We start from the raw sequence: 10,808 nt of genomic DNA on the forward strand, positions 1-10,808 counted from the left end.
ACTTTGTCTTTGAAGTACTCACACGCTGGAGGGATTCAGAGCCAGCCAGGATAGGAGAAGCCTTAGATTAGAGCCACTGTATCCTCCACGTCAAGCTTCCTTCATAGTATTTCGGTCATAGTACTTGGTACTCAATTCCATTTTTGTGGCTGGGAGCCAGTAGGCTCTCAGTAAGCATGTGCTGAGTGAGTAGATGAATTGGTAGCAAACTTGGCATTCAGACTTATAGCAAGTGTGAGAGGCTGCTGTCCTAAAGATTAGATTTTCTTCCACACACCAGAAAAAAGCAATTATCTTATGCCAGATACTTAAGGACATGTAATTAGCCAGCCTAGATGAGATCGCTTCCCAGAAATCAAGCTGCCAAAATGAGTGAGAAAGTGTAGTTTTATGATTGAGGTTCTCTCTCTTAAGTGATGCGTAGAGTAAACTCTGTTTTTAAGAGTTTGTGTTTGGTACAAATAAAACATTTAAAATGTGTAAGCAGCAGAGGAAAGCAATGGTAGGAAAGTGAATTGAATTTTTAAATGGCATAGCTTGTTTCCCTTGAAATGAATGACTCAGAAGTTCTGAAAATGAGACTGAAGCACTGGCTGATGGAGTGGTGGTGGATTTAAAAGCCTCTTTCCTGCACTCATATCCAGGGCCTCATGTAAGTAATGGGCTTCCCAGGTGACACACTTGGTGTAAGAATTTGCCCGCTCAGTGCAGGAGACACAAGAGACGCAGGTTCGTTTCCTGGGTTGGGAAGATACCCTGGAGGAGGGCATGGCAACCCACTCCAGTATTCTTGCTGGGAGAATCCCATGGGCTGAGGAGCCTAGCAGGCTACAGTCCATGAGGCTGCGTAGAGTTGGACACAACTGACATGACTGAGCACACAGCACAATCATTTTACTACCTGTGCTTAAGAAATAATCCAATAAAAATGCACCTTGACATACTTTTTATCTTTTTGACAAGCACAGGCATCGCTACTTCAGTCCAGAGTAATGTTCTGAGGACTTTCAACACGTCTTGGCAAGTGTTGGTCTGTAGAACATCCATTTGGATTTCAGCTTTGTCTTTGAAATAATAGCCTGATTGTGTTTCTGATGAATATGTCTAGAGTTAGTGCCAGTTTTTCTTTGTACTGTGTATCTTTCAATAAAAAGATAAAACACTGACTTTTTAAATAAGAACATATCTCTAGAAGGAAACTTACTCAGGCATCTAGACAGAGGAATAGATATTGCATCTCCACATAAGATTATATGAAGATTGCTAGAAAACAAATTGGAGATAAAGCTAGAAATATTCCCAATGCCACTTGAATTATCTTTCATCTAAATCTGCTTCCCGCATTATTAAATGTGGTGGAATTTCCACCCAGTTGGTGCCTCCTGCTCCTCGTATCAGTTACAAATGCAAATCCAGGCACATCTTTATAGAACTGTTATATCACACACATTGCAGTCTCTGTTCAGACCTAATCAACTTCTGTATAGCAGTGCCCCAGTGGACACCCCAGTTAAACCAGGGATGGTAAGTAGGTAAGAATAGGAATTAAAGATCATAGACATTGCTGGAAAAGATCGTACATGAAAGGGAAAAAGAGCTCCATTGCACTTTTAAGAAAATGAATCTAGCTCCTTAGAGGCAAAGTGATTGCTTTGGATTCCTGACAGCTATAATTATGGCTCAGAAGGAAGCGTGCCTGCCTTCACACTGTCTGGTGGGGCAGGAAGGATGTGGTGTCAGTGAAAGTGACAAGACTTGAGAATTTCCATGGAGGATATATATGTGTGTGTGTGTGTGTGTGTGTGTGTGTGTGCACGCGCACACACGCTCAGTCATGTCTGACTCTTTGCAACCCATGGACTGTAGCCCGCCAGGTTCTTCTGTCCATGGATTTCCCAAGCAAGAATACTGGAGTGAGTTGCCATTTCGACCCAGGGATCGAACCTACCTCTCCTGCTTGGCAGGAGGATTCTTTACTTCCTGTACTACCTGTGGTCTGTAGCCCTGTGAGTGACTTTCCTGCGTTCCTCCCCTTCCACCCCCAGACTGACAACATTCTTCATGTGAAATGTTTTGCCTCTTGCTGTACAAAAGCCCTGGAAAGGAATTTCTGAAGATTTAGAACAAGCCCTATAAGGAAAGTCAGGAACAATTGTCAAAATATGTTATAAACAGTTCTGAAACTACTTCTTTAAATAAATAAAATGTGTTTCAGAAGAAAGGTTTGTTTGGGCTTTTCTCACCACGGGTCTGTCTGGTGTTTGCTCCCCAGAGGAAGAGCGAGGCTGCTATCTCTGTTACTTCTGCGGCTGTCAGCCTCCAGGTCTGCAAGATGCCTGGATTCCAGTCACAATTGCTCACTTACTGCCATGGGGCTGAAGTGTTTGGAAGAGAATAAATATCTCAGCGATAAGTCAAGATGGCAAACTCTGGGATCAATCAAGAGCAAATGTGGATAATGATCAGTGGAGAATACAATAAAGCCTTTGTTCTCAGCTGCCAAGCAGGAGGCCATCCGGCAATCTGTTCTTACATCTCTTTGTTCAGGTGGGTTTAAGTCTGCCTCCTTCCACCCCAGGGGATAACACAGTTGAAAAACTCCTGTACTTGGGAAGAGAAGAAATTCTCAAGCGACAAACACATCTAGCTGGTGTTGTCCAGTTGCTCAGTTGTGTCCGACTCTTTGCGACCATGAGAGAGACTGCAACATGCCAGGCTTCCGGGTCCTTCACTATCTTCCAGAGTTTGCTCAGACTCATGTCCATTGAATCAGTGATGCCATTCAATCATCTCATCTTCTGTGACCCCCTTGCTCCTCAGTCTTTCCCAGCATCAGCTGGGGACCATCAGACTATCCCTTAGTTCACATAAAATCTTACTTCCTCTTTGTCTTTCTGGGGCTTCCCTGGTAGCTCAGATGGTAAAGAATCTGCCTGCAATGCAGGAGACCCGAGTTCCATCCCTGGGTTGGGAAGATCCCCTGGAGACAGAAATGGCAACCCACTCCAATATACTTGCCAGGAAAATCCCTGAACAGAGGAGCTTGGTGGGTTACAGTCCATGGGGTCACAAAGAGTCACAACTGAATGACTAACACTTTCTCTTTCTTGGTCCCAAGACTGAGCCCTGGACAGGGGTTCTGTACGGAGCCCTGTAGAGACTCTGGGAGCCTCAGTTCTGGTGGCAGCAGCTGGGGGACCCTGAGGTGCTATGGCTGTCAGTTCGATCTTGCAGCTGGGGCTAAGGGGCACCACATTGTCCCATGGTACTTTTCCTGGAACTGTCTTAATGACTGTGAATAATAGTTTTGAAAGGCCCAACACCTGATCTTCCATTAACAGAACTGGCTATTTTTGCTTTTAAATGTCCCAAAGAGCCAATTTATCCTGAAAATCTCCAATTAGTTGTGCCAGATGGAATGACAGAAGTGGGTATTTCAGGAAATGGCCCTTGCATTCCCGATTTGTCCAGTTGAGGTAGGGTGTTTTTAGTGAAAATATTTCCTCTTGCCTTTTTGTACTATCCCATTTCTGAGTGCTTTGTTGACAATGCCTCTCACCTTTGGCAATGGAGTGGGAGGCATCCTGGGAGGACCTTCTACCAGAGTCAGCAATATCCCTCCACAGCCTTACCTGACTTGTCTGATGCAAGACACGTGGACATAACATCTGTTGCTAGCTGTGTGATTTTTATAGTGCCACTGGAATGTAGACAAGACCTAGGTCAAAATTGTTTCTGCTCCAAACAGAGAGCCATTTGAGGGGCAAGGTTGATGGAGCCCTCAACTTTGTGGTTACTGGTAGAGACACCATCACAGGGAGCCTAGAAAAGTCTAGTTGTAGGTCCAGAATAAGCAAGAAGTGTACAGTAACAATCTCAGTTATGAAAAGGCCAAGAAAAAGAAACAACCATGAAAGAATTTTAATCAGGGATTCTCTAAGCTTTCAAAACATGTTTGGGAAGATTGAGCAGTCCAGGGGTAGGACTTCATGAAACCAATGCAGGCTTGAAATTGGCCAGTTCTGAATTCATTTGAATTAAGCATTCATCTGGCATGTAAAAAAAAAACCATTTAAAACATTTCCTTAGGTCTTTGTACTTGTTTATTTCTCCTTGTACCTGCCATAACTACTGATGCAACATTGGCAAGGTAGTGGTGGGTATACTGTTTTTTTCACCAGAAGGGTAGATTTTAATTTACATTTATTTTCTATACGCAAGATTGAGCATCTTGTTCTATGTTTAAGGACCATCTGCATTTCTTTTTCTAAGTTCTTTTTGTTGTTACCTCTTGCCCGTTTGTCTGTCAGGTTCCTCATCTTCTCTACTTTTAGAATCTCTTTATGCATTAGGACTATTAGCTCTGTCCGTGTCTGTGATAGGTGTTATAAATCTACTTCCCTACTTTGTCATTTGTCTTATACTTTGGTTCTGCAAATATGTTAATTTTAAGTAGTTAAATTGATCAATATTTTCCCTTGTTGCTTCTGTGTTTTGAATCATAATTAGGAAAGCTTTGTGCATTTTCAGGCAATGAAGAAATTCACCCTTTTTCGTCTTTTCTTCTGTGGTTTTACTTCCTACATTTAAATATCTAAACTGTTTGGAATTTTCCTGGTGTCCAATGTAAAAGAAATAGATACTATTTTATCATTTTCCATATTATTATTCAGCTAGTCCAATATCACTTTATTAAGAAATATATTCTTTTCCCATCGATCTGAGATTCTGTACTTCCCAAGTACATTCTACATTTCCACCTGCAACTGCGTCTATTTGGGGATTTTCTGTTTTGTTCAGTTAGTCTTGTCTGCACATTCGTGATCCCACATCATGCTGCTTTTAGTTAGACTTTATCGTTTACACCACAGCGATACTTTATAATGTCATCTGATGTATGGCAAGAATAGTTTCTCCACTCTGCCTGACCTATTGGGCTCCTTTCCCAGGGTGTTTGTAGTTATTCTTGCTTGTTTTTTCTTCTATATGAACTTGATGCCCACCTTGTCTAGTTCCAGGAAAAATGTCTGTTGATATTTTACGGAGATGGCATTAAGCGATAAATCAGCAGAGGGAGAACTGAAATGTTTACAGCCCTGAGTTTTCCTTTTGAGGCATACTGCTGGTCTTTCCATTTTTCAGTTAACTTTATTAGTGTTTAGGAATATTTTATGATTTTCCTTACATAGATTTTATGTTTCTTAATCTTAAGTTTATGCTCATTTTTTTTTTCTAAGTGTAAATTAGACCTTCTTTTCTGTTATATATCTTGGCTGAGTTTTGTTTTATATGTGAAGGCTATTTAAAAAAATATCAATTGCACTCAACTGTCTTATTGTTAGCAGTAGTTTTCCACTGGTTTCTCTTGTGGGGAGAGTATTACAGATGTATAACTCTATCACATGCATATAATGTTATCATATACATGTATGTCTTACTTTTTAATTCTTATGCCACAATTTGTTTTCTTATATTTTATTACTTTGGCCCAAATCAGCAATACAGCATTCAAGAGTAGCTCCATTGCTATTTAAAAAGCACTTCACAGAGAATGAAGTCAGTTGGGTGACCCTTTCTTCCAGTTTCAATTTGCTCTCCTCCTAGTAGAGGTGTGGAGATAGCTGATTTCCCAGCATTGAACAGGAGGGAGACAAAGGAAAACTAGGAACCTGGATAATTTGCAATCAGGCATTCAGACCTGGGAGTATCTATGGTTCCCATGAAACATATCATTTAATTGCCAGCATTTCAATGCTTCACTTATTTGGGAGTTGCTGAGATAATTGGCCCATTAAGCATCAAGAACTCACATGTTTATGGAGATATTTAACTTGAGTGATTTATTTTGCCAGCATAGCACAAAGGATGAGTAAAGGACTTAACTTGGATGAGAAAGCCTTCTTCTCACATTTTCTGCCAAAGCCAGAAGCCATTACCCTAAAGTTCTCTTAACATTTAATTGAAGGTTTCAGTTTAAGTGAAAAATGGCAAGACTAGCTGTATGTCTTGATAGGAAAACTCAAAGTTGTAAATATGGAAATTCTCCCTCAGTTGATTTATAAGATGCTAAGTCCAACAACACCAAGTGTTTTGTTTCTTTATTAAGCATCACACACTAGACTGAGGTCTGGAGAAGTCGTGTAATTGCTATGTAATTGCTCCAAGTAATAACAACTCACAAGAGGTGGAGATGGAATTGAAACCCAGGGCCTCTGGACCCTAGGCTGCCTCCTGGTGGCCAGTACTCCAAGCTCTGGCCCCTGGTTTGGATATAAACATGTACTAACATTGAAGATTTTTGAGCAAGTCTTCCAGGATGTGGAGGTTTCATGTGTGTGCTTAGTTACTTCAGTTGTGTTTGACTCTGTGACCCTATGGACTGTAAGGGTCAGGCACCTCAGTCCGAGGGATTCTCCAGGTAAAAATACTGGAGTGGGTTGCCATACCTCCTCCAGGGAGGTTTCATGGCTATCCATAAAATAATCACCAATTATTTCCAAATGATCACCAACTTTAGCATTATTAAATATCCAATCAAGTTTAAAAAGCCATTTGTCCATGTAGCTTTGTCACGTCTGCTGACCACAGAAAATAATGTGGTCTATTATCCTGACAAATTGCATTTCAGTCCCTCGAGGAAGATACTCAAATCAGAAAATCATTCTCACTTTTGCTCCCAAGGTATCTCTCTGGCTCTACTGCACCCCGTTTCTTAAAACTTCTGGCAGAATAGCAACAATTGGCACATTTTAAAGCCTCTCTCTCTGCTTCCACTTGAATTATGTACAGTAAAGCTTTAGAAAATTAAAAGAAAATAGATGCACGCAGGAGCTTCTGCCTCTTGTAGAGAATGAACCTGCCTGTCACAGTCTCTTCCGTCTTGAAAACAAGGTTATTTTTTCATGCTCTTGATGCTCTTATGAAAATGTTATGTGATTTTAACAAGTATTATTCATAAAGACAATAAGAGAGCTAAAATAAAGTCTTTTTTCATTAGCAGGTATTCAGTGACGTGTCAAATCTTGATATAACCTAAATTGTCTTCTTTCAACTTTCCTTTTGGGTTTCCTGACTCTAATTTTTCAAAAGTTGACAGACACCTTGTTATCATCACTAATTTCTCCCACTCAGCTCTCATACTTCCATTGTTCTGAGGAAGAAACTGTCACCTCCCCTCTAAGGGTTCAGTTCAAGAAAGTGAGGCAGATTATGCATCTTTTATGCGTGCTTCAGCATAGGCTGGCATTGGGTTCTGGAGTGTCCTGAGTCCTGTTCTGGAAAGTCAGCTCCCTCACTCTTCAGCCTTTGTAGCTTCTGTGTGTGTGGGTACATGGCGAGGATGGTGGGGACAGGGTGATTGCTATGTCCCAAGGGGACGGAGTCCATGAAATGACTCTTAGCTACTTGGGCGGGGGGCATCTGTTCTAATGCATACTTTCTGAGAGTTTGCAAAACAGATATAATCTGGCTTCATCCACAGAGCAGACCTGCAAAGTCACTTCCGTACTGGGCCAAGATCCTCATGTGTCTAAAGCTCCAGCAGCCCTCACTTTGCAGCTCAGCATATAACTTTCTCCATGGGCAGTTTAGTGACGTTCAAATAGCTAGTTTAGTACAACCCAGCTGGTGGACTCTCTCATTTACCATCTACTTTGGGTCCCATCGCTTTGGGAAGGGGATGCGCAGGCTGCTCCCACTTCTCCTGATAATTGTAGCCGAGAAAAATTAGGAATTCAGAGGAGTGACCCTGACATTTTGAAAAAGCCTTTTGTTTCTTCAGGGGCTCAGCCTGGCATTGACGTCTGGGAGCCTGGAGCTGGCTGTGCAGGAGAATCTGCTTTGCAGGTCTAGGGGCTGTGGCTCTGATGCTCATATAATTTTTTTGTTTGTTTGTTTGTTTGATTTTTTTGAAGAAAGGTTTATTGCAAGCCCATGCAAGGAGAATGAGTGGCTTGTGCTCAGAAACCCGGAATGAACTCTGTTGCTTATACAACTTGATGGTACTTCTTTCAGTAAAACAGCACAAACAATTTTTACTTTTTCTTATTTTACAAAAGATAGGAACATATGAACACATTTCCAGGATCTGAGAAGGGGTCTTGAAGTTTCAGCATCACTAGCTTCCACTCATGGAGAAGGCAATGACACCCCACTCCAGTACTCTTGCCTGGAAAATCCCATGGATGGAGGAGCCTGGTGGGTTGCAGTCCATGGGGTCGCTAAGAGTCAGACATGACTGAGCGACTTCACTTTCACTTTTCACTTTAATGCATCGGAGAAGGAAATGGCAACCCACTGCAGTGTTCTTGCCTGGAGAATCCCAGGGACAGGGGAGCCTGGTGGGCTGCCATCTATGGGATCGCACAGAGTCGGACACGACTGAAGCGACGCAGCAGCAGCAGTAGCAGCAGCAGCAGCAGCAGCAGCAGCACAGTGTCACGGCTCTACCCTCAGCTTCTGTTCTTCTCTTCCCTCTTCATCCTCATCACCAATCAGCCCTACAATTGGATGCTCTGTTATCAGTCAGCCTTTCCAGCAACTTTGACAAAGTATCCGAACTTATTTGTGAAACTAGCTGTGCAAACTATAAGGTAATTTAAAAAAATCCTCACATTATAAATCTATGCTTTTTTATGTATCGATTCAAGATTGTTTAATATCAGTCTTATATGGGATGTACCCACAAGGTCTCATTATTTCCAGGCATCTCATTGCTAAATCTAACTCTAGGGATTTAGTAAATGAAGCAGATATGGGTAGTTTAGAATTCTTTTGAGGATTTGAAACATGAGCCATTTAAGAGATCAAAATTCTGGAAAAGCCTGGGGGACTGACGGTGAGCAAGACTTCTCTGTGGACCTTCTCTTCATCAGAGGTCCCCTGGTCCCTGCTGGGGTGTGGCTGACGTGGTGTCTGCACAGAGCGCAGGGCTGGCAGTGAGCCTCTGCGGGTAGGAGCCTGTGATGCTGCAGCCATCTCTCTTAGTCTTGGCTCCATTAGTCCTTCCTTGCTCCCTCTCCTCTTCTGGGCTGTGGCTCATCTTTGAAAGGTCACCACGCCTCTGGTGAGCAGGGGCTTAATAAGCGTCTGCTTGTTAAGTCTGTGATTTCCTGGGGCTGCCTGCCGTGTGCCCTCCTGGTCTCCTCTGGGTCTTGATATTCAGCTCTCTCCCTCATCGCGCCCTCTGCTCCCAGGTGACCCACCTTTCATGTCCCCAGAGGGACTCAAGGTGACTCTGTGACAGGCTTCATTTTGACGCTTTCAGTTTAAGCACATTTTCAAAGGCTCCACTCTAATTGACAGGGTGAGAAAACTGCTCTGACCCAACAAAATACGTCATCCGAGGTTTAAACTACATGAAGAGACAAGGTTCCTAATGTGCAAAAACTTGTTTTCTGTGAGAAGGGACAGGAGAAAGAAAAGAGGAGTCAGTAAGTTGAGGAAGAATTTCTCCTAAGGCAAAATCTGACAACATTTAAGGCAGCCAGGCAGTTTCTCAACCTGGAACATGCATGCGGTTCACCTGAGAAACAGGTGAGAGGTAGGCCTCAGGGTGGGGACCCAGGAGGGATCAAGGACTGGTTCAGTAGGACTGGCTAAGGCCCAGAAACTTAGTTTTTTTAAAGGCCTACTGGTGATTCAGATACAGATGCTTGTAAGCAAAGCTTTACACACTTCTAGAAGAGGCAGTGCCAGCACTCAGAGCATTTTGCCAGTGAGCCATCCCCAGGGATCGGCAGCTGCACTGGAGGGGACTGATGGGTGAAAATTGGGCAACACTGGTGTCTTGGTTAGATGCTGCAGTGGCCTGCCCTCCTCTGGTGGATGAAATGTCCCTGCCACAAAAATTTAAATATAGAAGATGCATTTTACCATTTAAAGATTATTTTGACTATAGACTATTTTTGACGATACATATTACTTAATATTCAAAAACTTCTGATGGCATTTTTTTTGTTTGTTTAGCTGCTAAGTTTGTGACCCCCATAGACTGCAGCCTGCCTGGCTTCTCTGTCCATGGGATTTCCCAGGCAAGAATACAGGAGTGAGTTGCCATGCCCTCCTCCAGGGGATCTTCTCGACTCAGGGATTGAACCCACATCTTCCTGCATTGCAGGCAGATTTTTTACCACTGAGCCACCAGGGAATTCCCCAGGGAAACCTAGAACATAATTTTCCTTCTTAGCTGAAGGAAGAGTTACATGGAAAGATCCAGTGATGTCCGTGCCTATTTCCATGTTTTGTAGGAACTCTTGGCTCTGTTGCTGGTGTTTCTCTGCAGGCATTTTCTATCTTTGCTCCGTGCTTTGGAGATGAAAGAGTTCCTGTTCCCTCTTGCCTGGAGAATCCCAGGGACAGGGGAGCTTGGTGGGCTGCCATCTATGGGGTCGCACAGAGTCGGACACGACTGAAGCGACTTAGCAGCAGCAGCAGCAGCAGCAGCAGCAAAGGGCAAACACATTTTTGTTCTTATATTCAAAGACATTTCAGCTTCTTCCCAGCCGGTCATATACCTCTGTTTCTACTACAGCCCTGGGTGGTACAGAGCACAGCACACGGGCACCTCTGCATGTGGGAGCCTTGGATTTTGTGCCCTGGGATGGCCGTAATATCGGTCTGCACTGGTAGACCTGCTTGCATGATCACTAACGTGTGCAAGAGGCACAGTCAGCTGGTTAGAGGAGCGATGAGTGAAGAGTTAAGAGATATTCATGTCTTGACACAGTGTGTTTCTGGTTATCATAGTAACTGGAGGCTTCTTAACTATTTCACTATAACATTATACATGCTTATTATAGAGACTTAAA

The sequence above is a fragment of the Ovis canadensis genome, chromosome 9 (assembly GCF_042477335.2).
Source record: "Ovis canadensis isolate MfBH-ARS-UI-01 breed Bighorn chromosome 9, ARS-UI_OviCan_v2, whole genome shotgun sequence".
Classification (NCBI taxonomy): domain Eukaryota; kingdom Metazoa; phylum Chordata; class Mammalia; order Artiodactyla; family Bovidae; genus Ovis; species Ovis canadensis.